Here is a 23888-nt window from a genome sequence, read left to right on the forward strand (position 1 = left end):
TCGGTTCTTTATTTATTCTTCCTCATTCCGTACGTTTTTTGGCTCTCTGTGACTTCTGCATAAATTTCAGCTTTTAAAACCGTTCAACTTTTACAGTCTTCAGCTCATACACAGAGACACACACACACACACACACACACACATTATATACTTTAATGTATAGTTTACTGAACAGATTTTATGGTGGTGGTGTAGTGGTTATAACATATACCTTTTGTGTGGGAGACCCGGGTTTGATTCCCACATCAATACCTCAACCAATGTTTTCACCATGAAGACAGGTAACCCCAAGTGATGGCCCAGTGGATATGGACTGGGGTTTGATTCCCGCTCTGTACATCAACCCTGACAAAAGCATTTAACCCCATTATGTTTTTTTTATTATTATGTGCATTTTTTGGTTGTCTGTATCGTACACACACATACACACACACACACACACAGACAGATAGACAGACAAACACACACAGACAGATAGAAACACACCGAGATAGATAGAGAAACACACAGAAACACACACAGAGATAGATGGAGACACACACAGGTACATTATATATGACCATATATAGCTGTTTATGCCGCTATTACATTGGTGGCGCAGTGGTTGTGACACATGCCCTTAGTCTGGGAGACCCTGGCTTGATTCCAACAGCGTCATCCCAAATGATGTATTCCCCATTAAGACAGTTAACTCCCAGTGATCTCCGCTGTAGTACATTAAGTCTGACCAAAGCATTTAACCCATTATGTTGTCTGTATCGTACACTCATACATACGCGCACACACACACACACAAACACAGAGACAGATAGACAGACAAACACACACAGATACATTATATATGACCATGTATAGCTTATCACACAACTATTACATTGGTGGCGCAGTGGTTGTGACACATGCCCTTTGTCTGGGAGACCCAGGCTTGATTCCAACAGTTTCATCCCAAATTATGTGTTCCCTGTGAAGACAGTTAACCCCCAGTGATCTCTGCTGTAGTACATCAACCCTGACAAAGGCATTTAACCCATTATGTTTTTTTTATTATTAAGTGTATTTTTTGGTTGTCCGTAACTTCTGCAGACTTTCAGCTTCTTAAAACTCTAGCTCTTATTGTGTGGTGGTGTTATTCAACTTAATTAAAACCATTCCTACTTTTTAAACTATTCTTATAGCTTTTACAAATTTAAGCTATTCAACCAGTTTAGCTTTAGCAATTCAGCTATTCAGCATTTTTCAAATATTGTTACTACTTCAACATCGTGCTCCATTGTGCTCCTGGTAGGGTCTCCCATGGCACAGAGGTCTCAGGGGAGGGGCCATTACTCACAAGCCCCCGGCTGAGCGCCGCTGCGTAGGAGTTTACACCGGTGGACGAGAGGGTCGCCTCCCTACGCCTGCAGGTGCTGGGGGGGAAAACTCTGACTGTTGTTTGTGCGTATGCACCAAACAAGAGTTCGGAGTATTCTGCCTTCTTGGAGACCTTGAATGGAGTCCTGTATGGGGCTCCAGTAGGGGACTCCATTGTTGTCCTGGGGGACTTCAACGCACACGTGGGCAATGATGGAGATACTTGGAGAGGCGTGATTGGGAGGAACGCCCCCCCTGATCTAAACCAGAGCGGTTGTCTGTTGTTGGACTTCTGTGCTAGTCATGGATTGTCCATCACAAACACCATGTTCGAACATAGGGATATTCATAAGTGTACGTGGTACCAGAGCACCCTAGGCCAAAGGTCAATGATCGATTTTATAATCGTTTCATCTGATCTGAGGCCGTATGTTTTAGACACTCGGGTGAAGAGAGGGGCAGAGCTGTCAACTGATCACCATCTGGTGGTGAGTTGGGTCAGGGGGTGGGGTAGACTCTGGACAGACCTGGTAAGCCCAAACGTGTAGTGCGGGTAAACTGGGAACGTCTGGAAGAGGCCCCTGTCCGACGGACTTTCAACTCGCACCTCCGGCTGAGCTTTTCGTGCATCCCTGTGGAGGCTGGGGGCATTGAACTGAGTGGACAATGTTCAAAGTTTCCATTGCTAAAGCTCAGGCACGAGCTGTGGTCTTAGGGTCTTAGGTGCCTCAAGGGGCGGTAACCCACGAAACACCTGGTGGACACGGTGGTCAGGGAAGCCGTCCAGACTGAAGAAGGAGTCTTTCCGGGATAGTTATCCGGAGGACTCCGGAGGAAGCTGCAGGGTACCGACGGGCCCGAAGGGCTGCAGCTCTGCCGTGACAGAGGCAAAGCAGCGGGTGTGGGAGAAGTTCGGAGAAGACATGGAGAAGGACTTTCGGTCGGCACCAAGGTGCTTCTGGAAAAACCGTTCGCCCTCAGGAGGGGGAAGCGAGGGATCATCCAAGCTGTATACAGTAAGGATGGGATGTGGTGACCTCAAGTGGGGAGGTAATAGAGCGGTAAATCCAGCTGCACACGCCCTCTATGGTAGAGGCAGAGCAGGAGGATTATGGGGGATTGCGTCAAATTTGCTGGTGGAAGTCGCTGAGGTAGTCAAAAACTCCACAGCGGCAAAGCCCAGGGATTGATGAGATCCGTCCAGAAATGCTGAAAGCTCTGGGTGGGAGGGGATGTCTTGGTTGACACGCCTCTTCAACATTGCGTGGGAAGTCTGGGACGGTGCCTAAGGAGTGGCAGACCGGGGTGGTGGTTCCCTATTCAAAAAGGGGGACCAGAGGGTGTGTGCCCAATTACAGGGGTATCACACTTCTCAGCCTCCCTGGTAAAGTCTACTCCAAGGTGTGGAAAGGAGGGTTCGGCCGATAGTCGAACCCGGATTGAAGAGGAACAATGCGGATTCCGTCCTGGGCCGTGGAACAACGAATCAGATCTTACTCTCGCAAGGATCCTGGAGGGGGCCTGGGAGTATTCCCAACCAGTCTACATGTCTTTTGGGATTGGAGAAGGCGTATGACGGGTCCCCCGGGAGAGAAATTGTCGGAGGTGCTGGGAATATGGGGTGAGGGGGGTCCCTTCTCAGGGCCATCCAATCTCTGTATGACCAAAGCGAGAGCTGTGTCCAGGTTCTCGGCAGTAAGTCGGACTCGTTCAGGTGAGGGTTGGCCTCCGCCAGGGCTGCGCTTTGTCACCAATCCTGTTTGTAATATGTATATGGACAGGATATCGAGGCGTAGTCGGGGCGGGGAGGGGTTGCAGTTCGGTGGGTCGGGATCTCATCGCTGCTTTTGCAGATGATGTGGTCCTGATGGCATCATCGGTCTGTGACCTTAGCACTCAGGATCGGTTCCGCAGCCGAGTGTGAAGCGGCTGGGATGAGGATCAGCACCTCTAAATCTGAGGCCAGGTTCTCAGCAGGAAACCGATGGAGGGCTTTCTCGGGTAGGGATTGAGTCCTTACCTCAAGTGAAGGAGTTTAAGTACCTTGGGTGGCTTGTTGCGAGTGAGGGGACCATAGGGCGTGAGATGGTCGGAGAATCGGAGCAGCCGTGCGGTATTACATTTTGTTTATCGCACGTTGTGACGAAAAGAGAGCTGAGCCAGAAGGCAAAGCTCTCGATCTACCGGGCAATTTTCGTTCCTACCCTCACGATGGTCATGAAGGCTGGGTCATGACCGAAAAGAACGAGATCGAGGGTACAAGCGGCCGAAATGGGTTTCCAGGAGGGTGGCTGGCGTCTCCTTAGAGATAGGGTGAGAAGCTCAGTCATCGAGAGGAGCTCGGAGTAGAGCGCTGCTCCTTCGCGTTGAAAGGAGCCAGTTGAGGTGGTTCGGGCATTGGTAAGGATGCCTCCTGGGCGCCTCCCTAGGGAGGTGTTCAGGCACGTCCAACTGGGAGGAGACCTCGGGGAAGACCCAGGAATAGGGGGAGAGATTATTCTCCAACCTGGCCTGGGAAGCCTTGGGATCCCCAGTCGGAGTGGTTGATGTGGCTCGGGAAAGGGAAGTTGGGGTCCCTACTGGAGCTGCTGCCCCGCGACCCGATACCGGATAAGCGGATGAGAGGATGGATGGATGGATGGATGGACTCAATATCGTCTTATGATTTAAGCTGTTTATCCAGTTTAGCTTTGGCAATTTTTTATTTTTTTTTTTTTTCACCTTTTAGCATTAATGGTTTATTCAACTTAATTATAACCATTCCTACTTTTTCAACTCTTTTTATACTTAAGCTTCTTCTTACTGATTTAAGGTTATCAACCAGGTTAGTTTTGGCAATTCGACTTTGACTATTCTCTACTTTGTCTCTTTCTGATTTAAGCTATTTCTCCAGTTTAGCTTTAGCATTTCAAATTTTAAAATGTTTCCACATATTTTTACATTAGTGGTGTTATTAGCTTAATTAAGCCATTCCTACTCTTTCAACTATTCTTACAACTTTTATGATTTAAACCATTCAACCAGGTTAGCTTTAGCATTTCAGCTATTCAGCATTCCCACGCATTTTCTGCAGGAAATGCATGTTCTAGTTTTGGGTTATTGTTTCTACGTGTACTCAGAATAACAATGTCCAGTCCTTTCAATAGTTTGCATTTAAGGAGTTATTTTCTGTAGCCTTACAACGTTCATTACTCAAATAAAGTCCTAAAAAACCACAACATAATCCGTTTTATAATCCGTATAAATACGTATTGGACAAATTAACATTTTGACTGCAATGATGGTTCATTTGGAGGGCATCATCAAAATTGATTACAATCATCCTGAGGCAGACCTGCATGTGGTGTAGCCTATGATGGTCCTCAAAACAAAAATGTCAACCCATTGTGGAGAAGGAGAAGTCAAGGTATCATGACTGATAGTGAACATGGTATGGGTCCCATAAAATATTGCACTAATATTTTGCACCGATTCATCAATGGATGTGTGTGACTGAGTTATTAGTTTGGTCAACAACAACAAAAAATAAATCAGTTAAAGATGTAAAAACTGGTTCAAATTGTTCATGTACAGTAAGCTGCAATGGAAAGTAATTATTTATCTATTTCTACTCTACATCAGTGTTGAAAAAGAAAAGGTGGAATAGGCTGATTTCCCCAAAATCGTTCGAGTAAATATTTACCGTCAGTAAATGATCTCTTTCTGGAAATCGTGTGCACACACAAACTGTTTTGAGTTTGAGTACTTTATGGTAATTATGGCAGTGGCTATAAAAAGTATTCACACCCATGGGAGAGTTAAAGTTAACAAAGATAAATGCTGTTGCAATACAAGACTCAATCCATACAGTCAAATGTCTGACGCATGGTCCCCTGGCTTCAAGTTCTTATGAAAAAGGTGTACGCTTTGCGCTTGTTTTTCGACGTGAGGGTCCGTCAGATAGACATTCATGTTATCCGACCATCGGATAGACGAAAGGAAGAACACGGCCCCTTAAAAATCGTGGCAGTTTGGTATTTTTAGTCCTATAACCGCTGTTTTAATCAACATTTATTAATGAGATCTTATCATGTTTTAAATATATTCCTTTTAATGTATTGGTTGCGGTCTATTTGGCCAGGAAGCTGGATTGCTATGTTGTTTATGATTTTTTTTAAACCATAACGATGTCCATCTATATGTATTTAGATGTTATCATAGTATTTAATTATTTATTTAAATCTATTTTTTCGGTCTTATCACCAGTTAAATATTAAAGTACGCTGTTAAAACAGAACACTACAATAGTATAATTAGAAATTAGAAGTAGAATTGCTAAAAGTGTTTTAGGTTAGCAACAACAGTGTGTAACTGGTTCAAACTGAAGTATTATAGGAAGTGTGGGTTTTATGGTAACAAATTTGTGTTTTTTTTTTTTAAATTAGTGTATACTTTTGCAAGAGTGTTCATTTAGCAAGGGGTATGAGTGTTCTGCAAATTGGGTGTGTGGTTGTGCTATTTGTGTTAGTGTTCCCAAAAAACCCAGTTTTAAAAATATTGCAATACAAAATTGAAAAAATAAGGAAAACCATTCACCTTACACTTACTTAGATAGTAAAAAACAACTTGTTTAATGGTGGCATATGTGTTACGTACTTGTTTTGGTCATTATTTTTATTTTTTTTTAAGTTATTTTTTCGGGGGTTTCCCTTTATTAGACAGACAAAGATGCGTGAGAAAGGGGGAGAGAGAGAGGGGGAGTGACATGCAGAGCAAAGGTGCCGCAGGCGGATTCTAACCCGGACCCGCGCTGCGTCGAGGAGCAAGCCTTGTATATGGGTACCCGCTCTACCCACTGAGTATCTGGGTGCCCTGTTTTGGTCATATTGACAAACAGACACCCGTAAGCACAAAAGCATATACAATGCTGTTAAAAACAGTATTAGACATCTTGTTCAGTGATGTTGTGCGATTGCAATGTAGTGCTGTAATCTCGGAGATCCCACAGTGATTCCTGATTTTTTAGCCGTACACAACCTTACAGCAAGTGGATCAGTTGTTTCAACAGCCCAATAAACCTCAGATCAGAAATGTCACTGATCATGTGTGCTACATTCTTCTGTCCAGCATCAGAAATCTCCTCTCAGTCTGTGATTGGATGGTTTTGTGTCATACATTGAGGAGGCTTTCTGACTCCATCTGCAGCGCCGCCTCCACGCTGTCTGTATACCTGAACCCTGCAGACCAGCTGCGAGGAGAACCTCCAGAACAGAGGGCTGAAGGTGGGGGAGGAAGAGACAGAGGGTGTGAGATAAAAAACAGAGGTACACATATATATTTTGTTTGTTGTGTTGTTAAAAGAAACTGAATTCTGGCGTTTTATTTTGGACATTTTCAATAAAAACTAACCTGCATTCTGGAAAAGACCAGTTGCATTCTCGTAATTTGAACTGCTAGCAGGTCCCCGAGTTCGCTGATCACTGAGTAATCAACAATACTGACATGATGGCAATCCAGGACCACTGAGCGTGGAGGGAGCCACTTGGGGAGAGACATTAAGTGAAGAAACAGGAGAGTAAATGAGAGGAAAAACTGAAAGAGAGGAGGGGGTTTAAACACAAAAGGGATCACCACACATTACTTAAGTGTCGTGTGAAAAAAAGACAGGCTATCAAACAAATCCTACCTGCAGAGCTTGAGTGTGTATGATGTGGCTGAGATACTCTGTGGCAGGGAAGCTGAGTCCATACCCAGCTCCATCACCAGCATTCCATGATCAGACACCTGATACCACAAAGAAACAAGTGAACACAAAAGCAACCTGTACCGTTAGATATCATGATTTTATGTTAAAGCACTGCAGCAGCCCTTTGGCCTTGTGTTGTACCTATTTCCTCAAAAACATCCTCATCTTGTTTTACTCTGAGTGAGTGAATTCGTATTTCACGAGGAAGACAAGAGGTCATGCCAAAAGAGTCAGCCTCTGGTTATAGACTGTTGTTAATGGAGAAAAGGTGTAGAGCAGCTCGACACTTCTGGGACTAGTGTCACGTTTATAAAAGAAGCCCTGCTCAAGGTACCCAAAAAAGTGATGGATAGTCTACTTTGATCATTTAGATGAATATTATATTTCTCTGAACTCTGCTGTATATATCTCCATGTGGACCATCAACTAAAGGTGGGAGATATGGATGAAATATCATCAGAATATAATTTATATTGGGGGGATACAGTAAATGGAAATTATGGTAAATTACATTGAAACATGTCTCTCTGTTTTGGGCTAAATAAGTGAATTAAATCCATGACAAATACTACTAACTAATGACTACTTTTAGGAATGGTACTTTGTCCTGTAACAATGCAAAAAAATGACTATGTGTACCTTGGTGGCATTGAAAGGTTATATTTCTCCTCCCGCACACACCGTCCTATACAGAATATTCCAGTACCTTTATCTGGGGTCTTGCCAAGTTGAACAGCAGCAGGGCTCCAGATTACAGCTACACTCCTACAATGCCATACGCACCTGCCAAAAACTCATCAGGAACGTCACAACAAAAGGCAGCAAGTCCAGCTCTGAAGGAGAGAAGTGCACATGAGACCACAATTAACAAACAAATATACTGTATGAGAGACACATAAAACAAAGAAGACACCTACTGCGTATCTTCCACATTTAGCCACAACACGGTAACCACCACTGGGAGCTACAGCACAGATGATAACAGCAGCTAAGGAGCTTTGGGGATGTAGTAGAAGGCCGGCATGAGGAATGCCAGGGAAAGCAACATATATCACACCTGTGAAAACAGAGAGAAAGGAGAAGGGAACATTTAAGAGATTCCTCATTTCCAAAAACTAAGAAGAATTTAGACTCAGCAAAAAATAAATCAACATACACACAAGAGAGAATGAGAAAGAGAGGAGAGAGAGGAGAGAGGAGAGAGAGAGAGAGAGAGAGGACAGAGAGGACAGAGAGAGAAGAGAGAGAGAGAGAGAGAAGTGAAAGTCATATAAATAAGATATATTCTTTGTTGTTGTTCCAGACCACATATTTAAAATTCAAAAGTAAATAACAAAAATCTTTGGGTTTTGTGCCAAGAAAAAGGTTAATGTAAAGTCAAAAACCCCCTCCAAAAGCACATTTTACCAATGTAATGTTACATTGAACCAAGAAGTAAACAAAAAAAATAAGTGAGGTTTTTAACAGACTACTGTTGTAATGTTTTGAGCAGACCACAGAAAAACAATCCTTCTGCCTCGCTGATTAATAAGACATGATCACAAAGTCCGGTTGAGTGCATTAATGGTTTACTTCAAAGGGGTTGCGGTTTCATATATCTGTTTAGATTAATGTTGTTTAAGATAAGTGTTGTCATTCTCTTCAAACACTTCTACCTCGGAAAATCCATGACAACACACGGCTACAGAGGAAAGAGAGACAGCAGGAAAAGGAAGCTAAGAAAAAAGAGTGTTCTAATAGATAATAACAGGGGCCAGCAACAGTGAGTAACTTACTAGCAACTTGTTTGTTTTATTTGGATCCCCATTAGCTTCAGCATTCACTAAAAGCTATTATTCCTGGGGTCTACAATCTTTCCTTGACAATACTCAAACATTCATTACACACACATACATACATTTGAAAAACAAATATAAGTAAATCTAGAAAAATTAGCAAAGTGTGCAAAGAGTTTTTTGGAAATGTTGACGTGACCTCTCTTATCTACATGTCATATGATGCTTTCACAGCCATTGGTTATTCAGTAGTATGATTGACTTTTCCATCCACATTTAGCAAAGACCAAAAATAACACTTCCTGAGCAGGCTCTGTAGATAATGGCCAGGTTAATACTGGTGTGGCACACTGATTAAACAAGAATTTTTTGTTGTTGTGATAATTCATTGTGGCTTTTCCTTTATTAGATAGATTGTGACAGTGGATAAACAGGAAAGGTGGAGAGAAAGAGCGAGAGAGGGGGAAGGGGGGGATGACACGCAGCAAAAGGCCGCAGGTGGACTCAACGGGCCGCTGCAGAGGACTCAGCCACATGGGCGCAAGCTCTTACTGGGTGAGCTAGAGTTCGCACACTGACAAGAACATTTAAATGGCACTTCAAAAAGGCTGCCGACCCCGAATTATAACATAGAAAGCCACAATATGCCGTCTCACTGGAAGGGCGTGGCCCCTTGTGGTGAACTTTGGCATAGAGCTTACAAAATAAATTTACACCAAAGCAAGAACTGAGGCCCTTATAAAGCATAAAATATGCTGACTATTCAAATACCAAAATGAAACCACGTAATGTGACTACACATTGCTGGGCATCACATAGCACAAAGGCAAAAAAAAAAAAACGTTATAGGCAATGTTATTCATTTAAAATTTCAAAAGGGTTTTGTGGCTCACAGTGTTTCTTTACTGTGTGATATGGGTCCAAAATGGCTCTTTGAGTCGTAAAGGTTGCCAACCCCTAACATAGACCATAAAATTGGAAAGTGTCAGAACTCACTGGTGATGATTCCTCCAGCTGGAGTGCAAAACACAGTCTGAGAGTTACTGCCGTCCTGGATGTGAGCAGAAAACATTATGCTGTAAATATTAAAAAACTGCATTCTCTAGTGTTGTCTCACTCACTCACACACACTCTCACTCACAAACACTCTCTCTTGTTTCACGGGACGCACGGGCCGCGCCGCACACACACCTTCGAAGCTGCCAGTGAAAGGATAGGCTGACACAAAGGAGCCCAGATATTGGTCACAACAATTGCCAGCAGCTCCTGGTTGGCATCAATTCTGTAGTCGTTCTGACTGGCTGAGGACAACAACAGGAAGTTAAAATCAGACACCCTTCTGTAACTGCCTTATTATTAATATGTTTTTTGGGGGGCTTTTTAGTAGATAGAGTAGAGAGAGGGATGACACGAAGCAGGTCGGATTAAACCCGGGCCACTGCCTACACGTGCGTACACTCTACCAGGTGAGCTAGAGGATTGCTCATGATCATGTGGTCTGAACAACACTTATGGAAATCCATTTGATAATTGTTGAGATATTTAGTCTGGGCCAAACTGAAAGACAGACATTGCCATCTCTACGCTGCTAGTGTAGCTAAAAACACTTACCAAAAGCTTTGGCAATTGCAATGCTCTCAACAAACCCATGAACGGAATTACCGCAAGGCCTCCTCCAAAGCCTGCACAAAACACAGAAGGACAACTGGCTAGTCAGCTGCTCTTCTGGTGAACTGGGAAAGAAGGAAGTTAAAGTTGCAACTTTAACAAAAAAGATCACTGCCATCCCCCAGTTGCTGGCCTTGTCACTGTGACCTCCTACTCTACAACTGTCCAAAGGAGACGACGGTGCCGTTAGCTGTGGTGTCTGAGGTGGGTGGGGGCCTGATCGGCGGGGAGGCCCTGGGAAGTTTCCCAGTGACTGTAAACACGGGAGGCCGTAAGCCTCCAAGAAATGCCACAAGGATGCAGCCATGACCACCAGAGCGTTACGCACTGACCAAGAAAGAGAAGACATGAAGAAATGGAGGAAAGTTTTAGAAAAGTAAAACATAGTGCAGACACACTGTAAAATGTTAAACACAATCAATCACGAAAGATAAAGACATCTGCATCTGGAATAACGTAAATTCATAGCAAGTGAAATTAAAAAATGCTAATTAATTTGCCTTAATCCTAATGATTTTATGTGAAGGACGTCAACACACACACACACCACACACACACACACACACAACACACACACACACACACACACACACACACACACACACGTACTGACTGGTAGCAAACTGTCACACTAGTTTCCTGGCGACTCTGGAGCAGGTGGGAGCGTCGTCAGAGCCCAGACTCGTCTTCATAAAAACAACATGACCAGCAGAGCGAGACAAGCAGCCCCAGTACCACATCACTATCCGGCTTCTGGGATCTTGTAGAAGGTGTAGTAGATTCCAGGACAAACTCGTGGGGAATGCCCTGAAGTCCTAGTAATTCTAGAAAACAGAAAAACACGACCATTTCATGAGCACCATGAAAGGGAAGAGTCAGGGGACTCCTCTGAACAGAGCCATACTACCAAATGTAATTTGTAATTATTTAATACAACTTCTTAAAGCATTTTTATGTCTGCATTGTTCTTGACTTAATGGACCTGACAAAACTACTAATAAAAATAATGTTCTAAATGAAATCAAACATACGTACAGTATCTTTGACATTTCTGTTCATGAGTACAGGAGCTGGTAACTGGTGGTGTTCAAAAAACATCTAAAAAACTGGTTCATAACACATCAGACATGTCGGCATTAATAAGAAAATGTATTTTCACTCAACCCAACCGTGCTGCAACTTGTGTCTTCCATTGTGTTTTTATGGTAGTATCTTTTTATTTTATTTTTTTATTTTTATTTTCCCTATGTCTGTATTATATTTGTACAGTATTTATTAAAGTATGTACAGAGTTTATCTGTTTTACTACTTTTTTATTTGTATTGTTGACTGTAATTTTCTTGTTGTTGTTGTTTTTAGGGAGACAATTTTAATCTGTCCAGGGACACGGATGAAAAATAGCCTTTTGCTTAAATTTGTGGATGTGCTGTATGTGTGGTTTATGTTGCTGTGGTTTGATTGAGAGTCCAGTGAGTGCATGTATTTAACTCTCACCTTGACCTGGCCAAAGCCAATGGTTATCGCAGCAGCACAAGTGAAACCTTTTATGTACAGGAAAGAGATGAAGTCTAGCAGGAAACCTGCAGAAGACAAGCAAAGCAATGAACAATTTCAGTCATGACATGACCTTGAACCTCCCCCCCCCAAAAAAAAAGAAGCATGGTTGAAAAATCTACAGACTTCACAGAATTTGGGAGGGATTAAAAGGTCCATGACATGGTGCTCTTGGATGTGTTTTATATAGAATTTAGTGGTCCCTAATACCATATCTTGGTGCAGAATTACAGCCAATAAGCCAGTCCAACAGTGAGCTTCCTAGTATGTACCATTCTGAGTCTGTAGCTTTGCTCATTTGAAAAAGCCATGTGTCTCTCTTTCATGGATGAGCCAAATTCTCTGGGCGGGCAAAGCAGAGGAAAGGGGAGGTACCTACCCTCTGTTCCCCGACATGTATATCTCTCCTCTTTTCTAAACAAATCATTTCTAAATCGTAATGTTTTCAAATCAGGTTTTGATACAGAGCTCAACTTAAATTTTACATATGCCAAATATAATTGCTTAAGTGAAAACAATATGTCACACTTTTTGTATGTTTGTCCACTTGGCTCGCAAGTTTCAACTAAATTAAGAATACCCCAAAAACTGGTGCGCCGATGACCCGTGATTTACCATATCAGTAATGCCATTAGGGCCTGGATGACTCCACAAGAGGAGTGAGCCGCACGGCTTGGTGCGGCTCCCCCACCAAGGAGAAGCACAGGAGGACAGATGGCAGTGGGACCAGTGTCAGTCTTAGAGGTCCCCAGGAGGGGTAGATGACCCACCCTGAAAGCAGCGTAGAGGTCCGTACGAGGAGAGAACGGCTTTTAGATGATTCATTACAGGCCTTTCTCCACTCAACAACACTATAGTAAAGCTTTTTTCATATTTGTATGATGAAGGTGGAAAGTTTCTCTGTGCCCACCGTAAATCGAGTTTATAATTGTGACATAACTACATTGGAAGGTTCAATATGCAAAAAACAGTGTGATGTGGAAATGTGAATCTTTAGTGCAAACTCACTGAGAAAGGACTTTTCAGGGAAGTAGGAGGCCTTGTGTCCAGCAAGTTAAACTTTTGAAATTTAAAAACCATTTTCATACTGTAATCATAGAGTCAGAGTTTTTCAATGATGGAAGGAACAAATGTAATTGTAAGAGTATTGTAGATGTCTTAAAAACGTATGTAGAAGGGATCTGTACTCTTATTATATTCTAGTGAATTGATTTCTCATTTGGTCAAAAATGTCTGAAAAAGGGGAAAATGACCCCAATATTTCTTGTAGATTACTTGTTTTGTCCAACTATCTGTTCACAAACCCACAGAATATAAATTTGCGGAACAAAAAATCTTCTCAAAAGTTTGAGAAAATGTGTGGCATTTTGCTTGAAAATCAACAAACACAAAGACAAACAAAAAGAAATGTTCTCCTTAATGGTCATGAATCATAAATAAATGCTAAAGTAGCCTACTTCCTGTTTACTGCAATTAATAAAATGCCGAGGAGGAGAAAACAGCATCTGTCTTCACGAAATCATTTTTTGAGTGTTTGATAGTAATTTATTGTGCTTAAGAAAGTATTTTATAGTTTGTTGCTATTCTTGTACTATTTGTTTTTTTAAATAGTGTAAAATCTCATCTCAAGTCATAGACCCAATTCATGTCTCCTGTCAAATAAGAATAAAATACTGGATCAAGTTAATTTTAACAACTTGTGATTGAAAACAGCCTAGCTGGAGAGAGTTAAATCTAAATGGAAGTTGAATCCACAGAAAAACCCAGCTACGATTCACCTGAAACGGAAGGCCGGCTACTTCAGCATAAGCCAGCGCCTGCGGTACAGTCGTCAACCGACGGTGGAGGCCTGCGAGTAGGTCCATCTGAAGCCACTTCAGCTTGTACTGGGTAGCCAGGAGAGGATGGGAAGCCAGGCTTTGAGGGTGTGTGAAGGAGCAGCAGCCCCAAGCCGACAATGACCCAGCAGAGGCCGGTCCATCGCACAAGGATCACGGGTCAGGAAGGAGAACCTGGAGGAGGATGACGAAACAACAAAAAGGATGAAAAGACAGCATCAAGTGCACAAAGGGAAAGGGACGTTTTACATATTCAAAGCATGAGTAGGCTGATTACAGAATAAAAGCCACTTACAAAAACGGTTTAGTTTCCTCCTCTGCTTTAAATGTCACTCAGCAGCTTTTGGGAGGTGCTGCTTGGTTTCTGGTTTTGCGCACAGCATTCAGGGAAACACAACAAAGATGTGCTCTGTGTGCATGCAGTTTGTCTGTGTTCTTCTGGAAAAACATGTAGCATATAAAGAAAGCGGATGCCATGTCGTTGGTGCATTCTGTGATCTGTGGTCATAGTAAAAAAAAACTAGCTTGTAAAACTGCCGGTCAGACATCAGAGTGTCTTTCGTGCCCTCTACCTAAACACGCTTTTAGGTTGTTAGGTTTTATGATGGTATATGGACAGGCAAGTGTGCTTGCATACCTTTTTTCCCACAATCATCTACAAGCCATTAAACAAAGAAATAATCCACACATATTCCTCTGTGTTATTGAGTTTACAGTAGCTTCATTTTACAGTGGTAATGTTTTTATATCTCCCATGTGGTCATATAATGTGTTATGTTATGTAGGCTATAATAGTTACTAGAACAGATTGAACAGGAATGATTTAAATTTGATAGCGGCCGTGACTGGAACAATACACAATAGTGAAGATAAAATAGAGAGATTTAAATAGAACTGAAAACAAAAAAACAGAACTAATAGAACAGAAAAAATAACACACTACACAGTTGTTATTGAGGGATTGTACTATATTTGGAAACCCCTCGAAACGAGATGATGATCTCAGTGGCTTATCCTAATAAAACAATATTGAACTTTAAAAGAATAGAAAAGAGCAAACAATCCAATATCATAGAATAAAATAGAAAAATAAGACAACAGAATAAATAGAAATTCTTATAAATCTCTCTCTCTTCATCTTTTTTATTCACTGGTTTCAGCTGTGATTTTCGCTCTTCTCTTGTTATCCATGGATGTGTCAATGCGGTGTTGCTATTTTTAAAACCACTTCCCAAAATGACATTTCGCTAATGAAGACCGCGAGACAGTTCCTGTTTTCTATCCTCACGTGACCATGTTCATGTGACCACAGTTGGGCGGGGCTTAAGTGTTTGAGGAAGACATGAAAACAAGTCCAACATGGTCCAAAACGTCAGGCGCACGGCTCTGACTGTCACGTTATGTAGGCCTACTTTAGGTAATCATTGGTATGACTGAATTAGTTTTATTATTATGTAATATGTTTTGACTATATTAAATGTTTAAAAGCTAAACCAGAAATAATTTTGAGACTAAGTTGGCGAGATCTACGTGAAACAGTCAAAATAACTTATCATCCTCATCCGATCATGTGCTGAGTTTTTCATTTTGGCATCATGTTCTGGGGAGTCAAAGAGAAGAAATGTCCTTCTAATAATTGGTGGAGTAACTTTTACATTTATAAGCGTTCTAGTTGTAGAGACTCAAACTATTTTTGAACTGGAAGAATACAGTGCTGAAATATAGGTACACCTATCTGAAACAAATACACTCTAATACAACAGTCCTGCAATAAATCTATTGCATTATACAGAGAGGGGACACTATTATAATCTACCCTCACTGATATGGATGGGGGGGATAAAATAACAGAAACACCTGATGATGTACACTATTGTTCATATAATTATGGACAAGTCTATCACAGCCTACACATGCTTCTATGTATTCCATTTAAGGGAAATCTTAACTTACAATGACAACAGTGTGCCTTCAACCTTGTAGCAACAGATTGTTTAAACATGAGCATGCCACCGAGCACAAAGCCTGGTTTATATGGTTGTTTCAACCATATGTGGTGTGGAAGAACTTGCCTGCACATGGCTCTACGGTCAACCCAATGAAACACCTTAGGATAAACTGAAAACACTAGCCGTGTGTCCAACATCAGTGGGTGAATCATGAGTGCTCTGTGGCTGAATAAGAGCAAATCCATGCAGTGTAGAGCTAATACTGATGTGTCTTTTTCCCTCTCCAGCTGATGATGCAGGTTTTGAGACGGAGGGGTATAACACTCTGTGGTCCACACCCCCACCTGCGCGCTCTGGCCAGCGTCGTAGCCTGGTGTTTACAACGCCTTCACCTCTGTCAGCAGTTGCTCCCCAGTCGCTCCACCATCCTCACGGCCTGCCACAAGTAAAAACACACGCATGCACAACACACACCTTATATTATATTGATGCCTCTCATTTTTGCATGAAGGCACAGTATTTAGATTATTTGATGTGTTTCAGCACCAGAACGGAATGACGGGCTTCATCAGGGTGTTCACAACTTCAACTCGTTGACGGAGTACAAAGTCTGCGTGCTCCTCAGCCAAGCCAACGTGCACACAGGTAAGTACACAGAGACGTCTAAGTCACTCACACAAACACACACAAACACACACACACACACACACACCGTTTCTCCAACTCTATCTTTTTTCTTTTCTCACTCCCACAGGTATAAATGGGAAGAAGCATGTAGGTCTGGATCTGTATACCCTTTTGATTTTGCCTACACGAAGAGAACAACTCTGTCCTCCAGGTGGGGAGGAACATCACCCGTATCAAACTCTGGGTACGAAAGTTTTTCCAGACCCATAACGAAGAAGCCTTGAACGTAGGCGAAAGAAAGACGAGAATAAAGAAAATATGAAAGATGAAGAGAAGCCCGTTTTTCCTTTACGTTGCCTTCCATGACACCCACGATGTGGACACTCGCAGCCCCAATATGGAGCTTTCTGTGAGAAAGTTTGGGAATGGTGAAATGGGGATGGGTAGAATACTGACTGGACACCAGAATATTACACACCAGAACAAGAGTAAGGTCAGTGACATACAGATGTAATGTTCAAATCCCACTCCTCATGGGAAAACAAGGATTATAAACTGTCAAATGGTTTAATTGGAATACTGGTCTCATGCGATTTTTTTCACCTTTAAAAAAACAAAAATATTTATAATTCTGTATTTATAACATTATAATTTCTACAGCAGTACATTTGAAAGAATATTTTTGTGCTGCTCATGATGTACCATAACATGTCATTTTTCTTTCATTCATGGTACATTTCTACAACAAAAATTACAAATTCTTGAGATTTGTCTCATTGATAATTGTAATGAAATACAGTATATCTAAAAGACACAGAGACTTAAGTTGATGAAATGTCCTCATCTCGTGTACTTCAGTTCCTCCTTTTGTGCCGGACACACCGCGGCACGAGCTGACTTGGCTGCACAGTACACCACGGTTAGCAGGCTGGACCAAGGTTGGTTTAAAACCCTACCCAAAAGGCCAAAGGCCAAAGAAGAGGACAGAGAGAAGTTATTTTGTGAACACGCTAAGCTATGATGGTGTGGATTTCCTCTGCAGGTATCGGTTTGGTCTTCAGGAGCTCAGGGACGCTGGTTATGAGAATGACACTCTGGTCATCTAAGCTCCGATACGGCATCCCTTCCCGAACGGCAGAACCAACCTGTATCGCTCGGGGACAGCAGAGCCCATGTGGTGTCCTCTCCAGAGCACAGGGAGCGATGGGGAGAGGACACAGCCAGGCCTACGTCAGCTGCTTGGTAAGATATGGATGTAATGAAGATAGACCATAAGGTCTGTCATTGTCAAGTCAGCCACTTGCTGTGAGCACAGTGTCCATAACGAGTTTGTTCCAGTTTAGTGCTCACACAGTTGCTAAAATCCTCTTTTGGTTTGTGACTCTTAAAACAGGGTACCCGCAGGGATCTTAAAAAGTCTTTCAAAGTTTTTAAACATAATATTTAAAAATAAGACCGTTAAAAAGCCTTTAATTCCTTTAGAAAGTATTACATTTTCATTCACAAGGTCTAACATTTGTATTGTCCTTTCATAAGGTCAAATACCTCCTTCATTGTGTTCATCAATTGTCACAAAGCATGCATGCATACATGTATTGAGTGCTGCAATTAAATATTGTATTAAGTTCAAGTACTTGGTAACCATTCTTTTTATTGCCTAAAATCATCCATTATATCATACAACTTTTGCCAGTTTGTTCATGAAGTTGGTATTAAATTTCTTTCTAAAAGCTATGAAAATGTCTGAAAAAGTCTTAACTTAAACTTGTGGGAACCTGGGAGTACCTTATAAACAAAGAAATTAGGGCCTTAGCTAGGGCTGGGCAATATATCAATATTATATCGATATGCGATATGAGACTAGATATTGTCTTAGATTTGGATATTTCATAATATGGTAATGGTTGTCTTTCTGGTTTAAAAGGTTGCATTACAGTAAAGCATTTTTGAACTTACCAGGGACTGGTTTAGCTGTTGTATAAGTATTAATTACCTCTACCCACTAAGTCATTATATCATTTATGGGGAATATTATCAAAAAAATCTGCGTAAATAAATTTAGTCAACCATACATCGTCGCAATATGGACATCGAGGTATTTGGTCAAGAATATCGTGACATTTGATTTTCTCTACATCACCCATCCCTAGCCTTAGCGAGACATGAGTTCAATTCAATTTTATTTTAGTATCAATTCATAACAAGACTTATCTAAGACACTATACAGATAGACCACACTCCAGAATTACAAGGACCCCAACAGTTCTAGTAGTCTCCTCCAGAGCAAGCAACAGTGCGACAGTGGCGAGGAAAAACTCCTTTTAGGCAGAAAAACTCGGTCAGACCAGGCTCTTGGTAGGCGGTGTCTGACGGGCGGTTGGGGTTAGAATGAAGAGTGGCAATAACAAATAGAAAAAATTAGTAGCTTGTAGCAGGTCTTTGTAGTAGTTCATGGCATAGCAGGACGCTGTGCGGCATTACAAGGCACAGCAGGACATAGCAGGACGTAGCAGGGCACTGCAGTGTAGAAGTTGTGAGCAGTTCTACCAAAAAGAGTGACTTTTCTGATTTTTTTTTTCCAGGGTTTTGTAGGCCGCACAGGTTTTGGTCAGTAAAAAAAATTCTCTAGTCATCTTGTAACCACTCAGATTTATCTGGGACCCCTCAGTGTGTTCCAGGTCGGGAACCACTGGCTTACAACAAATGAACAAGCAGTGCAGTCAATGTGTTTATCTGATGTGCTACATCAGCCACCAGAGGGAGCCTAAACAATTGTGCATTAGCAGCAGATTTCAGATAAAACAAGAAATGAAAATGAATCCCTGAGAGGGTAATAATTAAATGTAATCATGAAAATACCATCAATTAAACAATAGAAATAACAGTTGTGATATAATGCCTGCAGATTTATTCATCTGAAACATTCAAAACTCCAAACTTGGAGATATGTGGTTTTCAATGGACAGTGACATGTAAATATGTTTACAGTATGAATTAATAGCAACACTGTAATAATATTAGTAAAGTATTTTAGATTTTCTATAATTATATACATGAATACTAACATTAAATTGAAAGTATCAACTCAAGATTACTGTAGTTTGCCTTTTTTCTCACTGGTCTTTTCTTTCTTCTCATCTCTCTTTTTGGCAGACATGCTCCCACCATTTGGAATGGTTCTCTGTTCCCTATCCGTCCTACAGCCTCCCCGGCAAGCCCACCACCTGGTTCACCTCCAACGGTCGCCTTACTGCCTGCGCGGGTCACTGAGCCCGGCAGCTGGCACACCGTCTACGCCAGCCAGTCCCTTCACGAGGTCTGTGAGCACTGTTGCGTTTTCGTGTCTTCCAGATGGGATGTCATGGTCCCTGTCACTAATGAAAGAGTCAACAATGGGCCTTGACTGCTGTACTGTCATTTTGATTTCAGGTAACAATGTACTACCCAACCCGCTCCGTCCACCAGGGGGCGTACCACACCTCTCCACACCTACACTATCGTATGCCCCTTCCCCATCGACCAGGACCGTATGTGTCACCCACCTCCAGGACCTGCTGAACCGCACGAAGCTGAGTGAGCCCAAACACTGGTTCAAAAGCCTGGAGCAGTATTACTACAGAGGGCGCTGGGAGCTGTTCGACTCCAGGGTGCTGTTACAAATCATTGCTCCATCATGTTTTCAGCCAAGCAGAAGATAAATATCAGTCCCATTTGAGCTTAGAGATCGACGTCCAAAGCAGAGTGATCACATTATTTGACCTTGATTGGTGGATACAAGTTCTTCTGAATGATATAAGGTGCACCATCCACTGTTCAGTGTGATTAGGCATAGGTAAATGGTCAGAAACTGACAGAATAATGGATTAGAAAATGTTCTAAAACTAAAACCAATATGAATTTCGTAAGAGGAAATGGGTCGTTCTCCTGCAATGAACAAAAAAACCGCAAAGTACAGTTTATGTTTACTAAAAGAAGAGGAAAAAAGAGGAAAGCAGCTAAAGCATCCCCTTCTGTGTTGATGGTCTGACAAATTCTAATATGTCAATCCATTTTTCATTTATATTGTCAAAATATTAAATTTCAAATAAAACCATTTTAATGAAACACTATAGGGCTTCCTTTGCTTCACTGGGACCAAAAAAAAAGAGCACGAGGATGTTCTTTGTGGTGAAGAGAACATCATTCAGACCTTCATTTGGGATTTAAACACTAAAGCTTATTTTTCCTTCAATGTTTTTTTTTATGGGAACACAAGAACCTCAGTATAAGACAACACCAATCTTGTTCTATCTGTTTATGATGTTTAAATTTGAAAAAATGCTTCACCAACACAGGACGGACCCACTGGAAACGAGGAACTGGTATCAGACCCAAACCTACAGCGCCGTGCTGAGAGCCTGAGGCAGAGTTGCAGAAGTGGCAGTGGGAGAGGTGACCCTTGGGTTTGTGGACCTGACTATGTCCTGGAGGACAAACTAGAGCACACTGCAGACCACTCTACATGGACTTGATGGACACTACTGGTACTTCTAATCATCTGATTGACACGGTGTCCAGCACATTAACACATTTTTCTATAAAATCATATGTAGTTTATTTTTGTATTCAATGCTACTTTTTAATCAAAAAAAATAAATCAACTTGAATTGCCTTAATTATAACATTGTTTATGATAAGTACATTCTTCTTCGATGTAACCAGATAATTTGGTTATTCAAGTCAATGAACCTTCTTATCTGGCTCTATACATTTAAGGTACATTTTCTCATCATCCAGACCCCTCATAACTTAATATATAGTTAATTGAACAAATGTAGATGCATCCCTTTGATTTGTCTCCATCACTGTTGTTTGCTGTGATTGCTAATAAACAAGGCGGGGGAGTTCATGACGTATGACCGGTGAGGTCGGCAAATCAATTGGGAAAAGGTGTGTACGATTACTCAGAGCCCACTTTGAAAGGAGACTGATATCAATCCTTTCCTGTGGAAATCTGTTGGGAATAAACATGGGTTAGTCAGTTATTCACTCATGTTATTGATCTGCTTTTTTTATTAAACAATCTGTCCATTTTACTCATATTGTGGTCTTCTGAAGCCTGCTCAGTGATTCGGACCTTTTGATGCATGCAGGGAAGCACGGACCCAAGGTATTATGCACTTTGTGTGATTCCAGACACATTGGTCTGACCATTTTTCAACTGACCTTTTACTTGTGTCTGAAATCATGGTGTGAACACAAAGAAAGCAGCAGGGCCATTTGGTATCAATGGTTCTCTACTCTGGCTGACCAACTAGTGCTGGTGCTCGCATCATATTCAACCTGTCCCTGTCTGTAATACCTGGACAAATGCTTCGAAAGGTCTACCATAATTCTGTAAAACATTTTATTGAGGATTTACAAATGAACCAGTCAGACTTTTTAAGTTGTTGAAATGTATTGATGCTTTTAGACATTCAGGAGATTGTAAAAATCAGTTTGTCAAATGAACGAGACATAAAAAGTCCTTGCTCATAAATAACTTGGACATCTTTCAGTTTTGATCACATTATTTTATACTTTACAAGCTCAGAGCAGGGATGACGTCCCTATACATCTTAACCCCCCCCCCACACACACCCCAACACACAAACACCTGATCAATTCGGATTGGGTCTTTTTTTGCCCCTTCTCCGCATTAAAGCGGATCATATCCACCCACCTCAATTTTGATTTGACGAACGCCCTGGGTCACGATAACGTCAACAGTCAGCTATATAGAAGCAGGAAAGTTTTCCCAACACCCATCAAAACGAAAAGTCGGCCGATATGATCAACAACAGACGAGGAAAGTGCCGTATTCCTTTGGTAAAAAGTGCCAGACGGTTCAAGACATGGAGAGGCAGTCAGATTTGGCCTTGGTGTGCGTCGGAGTGTCTCTGCTCATCTCCTGCCATCCAGTCGAAGCCTGGTACAAGCAGTCGACCGGGCCCCAGTTACTATTCGGTGGGTCGTGCCTCCGGTTTGCTGTCCGGTATCAGGAGGTCGCCTTACGTCGGAGGTCCGAGTCCGAAGAGACGCTGATGGACAGCGGGGAGACAGTAGGTAATAGCGTGCTTCAAGAGACTAACAGGCAATCTCCATCCTCAAAAACATGGTAAGTACAGTTAAGATGCTACAAACTTTATTTCTGTTTGAGGGGGTTCGTTCTCTTTTACACTCGCATAACAAAATGCTTTCCTTTCAGCACCGAAAAAACACTAAAACATTAGACACATATACGTAAACAATTTAGAGATTAGATTAAGATTTAGAGTTAGACAGCACTTGTTACTCTTGTTCACAACGAGAACGAAAATGTTGAGATCAATTATTGTCTTGAAAGTTTAACAACTCGTGCGTAAAGGCGCAAACCGTGTGCAGGTCAAAGCGCAGCCAGCAGCATTTATTAAAAGATGGGGTCAAAACTGCTGTAACATTAATTAAATAAATGTTTTAAATGTTAAATGTATCTTTACCTACAGACTACACCCGAATAAAGGCAAAACACAGGGAGAATGAAAATATGCGATGTCTAATATGAGCGAGTTCCACATTTGCTTTATCACGGCAATAGCCTACTGTTATCCTACACAAGAAACAGTCTATATGTTTAAGAGGTAAGTGAAATGCAAGCCTTGTAAGGTTAGTTGAGAAAACTCCCTACAGCGATGATACGAATAGGTTAATTTGCGGATTTTCACTTGTTAACTTTCATATTGTTCATCACTTATACTACCTCCTGCAGGCCATCTGCGTGAAAGAAATCTCTCCAAACCTGAAGAGCTGCGAGCTGCTGCGGGACGGGACAGGCACACTTACAGTGCAAGGCGGACGTCTTCCTCACCTGGACTCCCTGGACTGCCTGTCTGCGTGAGTCCCGGTCCTCCACCGAGCCCGGGAGCGGAAAAGATTGGATGCGTGCGTTGCGTGCGTGTGTGTTTGGAGGGGAATGGGTGATGGCGCGGAGAAAAAATGATCACTGTCGACGATGGACTGCTGCAGACTCTGAATGTTCTTATTTTAAAAAAGAAAATAAAAAAACATCAAACGTGTTTTGTTTTTACTTTGATATGTAGACAGGAGTATAAAAGTAACAAAATAAGATGTGCAAGAGCTGTTAGTGAAACCATTTCTTCCAGATACTTTCATTGTTACTGTTGTACTGTACGACGGTCCTCCCTGGCAAAAGTATAAATACTGGAAAGTACTTTTTTATTTTATCTATTAAATGGAACAAACACTGGTAACGTTGTGTGGCTTAAATGCATCTTTGATTCAACTAGTGGGGGACAAAAAGGGTAAAATAAGTGACCCAGCCAAATACATTTGCATGGAAAAATGAAAATAGATGTCAGCACATTCATTTTGTATTGCCGTTTCA

At 41.8% G+C, this 23888-nt stretch overlaps 2 pseudogenes; one reads left to right on the forward strand and one right to left on the reverse strand.

Annotated features, from left to right (window-relative positions):
• Positions 1-6475: 6475 nt before the first annotated feature.
• Positions 6476-23888, reverse strand: part of LOC116694948 (sodium-independent sulfate anion transporter-like) — a 29969-nt pseudogene continuing 12556 nt past the window's right edge.
• On the forward strand, positions 14030-20997 carry LOC116670698 (N-sulphoglucosamine sulphohydrolase-like; annotated as a pseudogene).

This window comes from Etheostoma spectabile, chromosome 2 (assembly GCF_008692095.1).
Source record: "Etheostoma spectabile isolate EspeVRDwgs_2016 chromosome 2, UIUC_Espe_1.0, whole genome shotgun sequence".
Classification (NCBI taxonomy): Eukaryota; Metazoa; Chordata; class Actinopteri; order Perciformes; family Percidae; genus Etheostoma; species Etheostoma spectabile.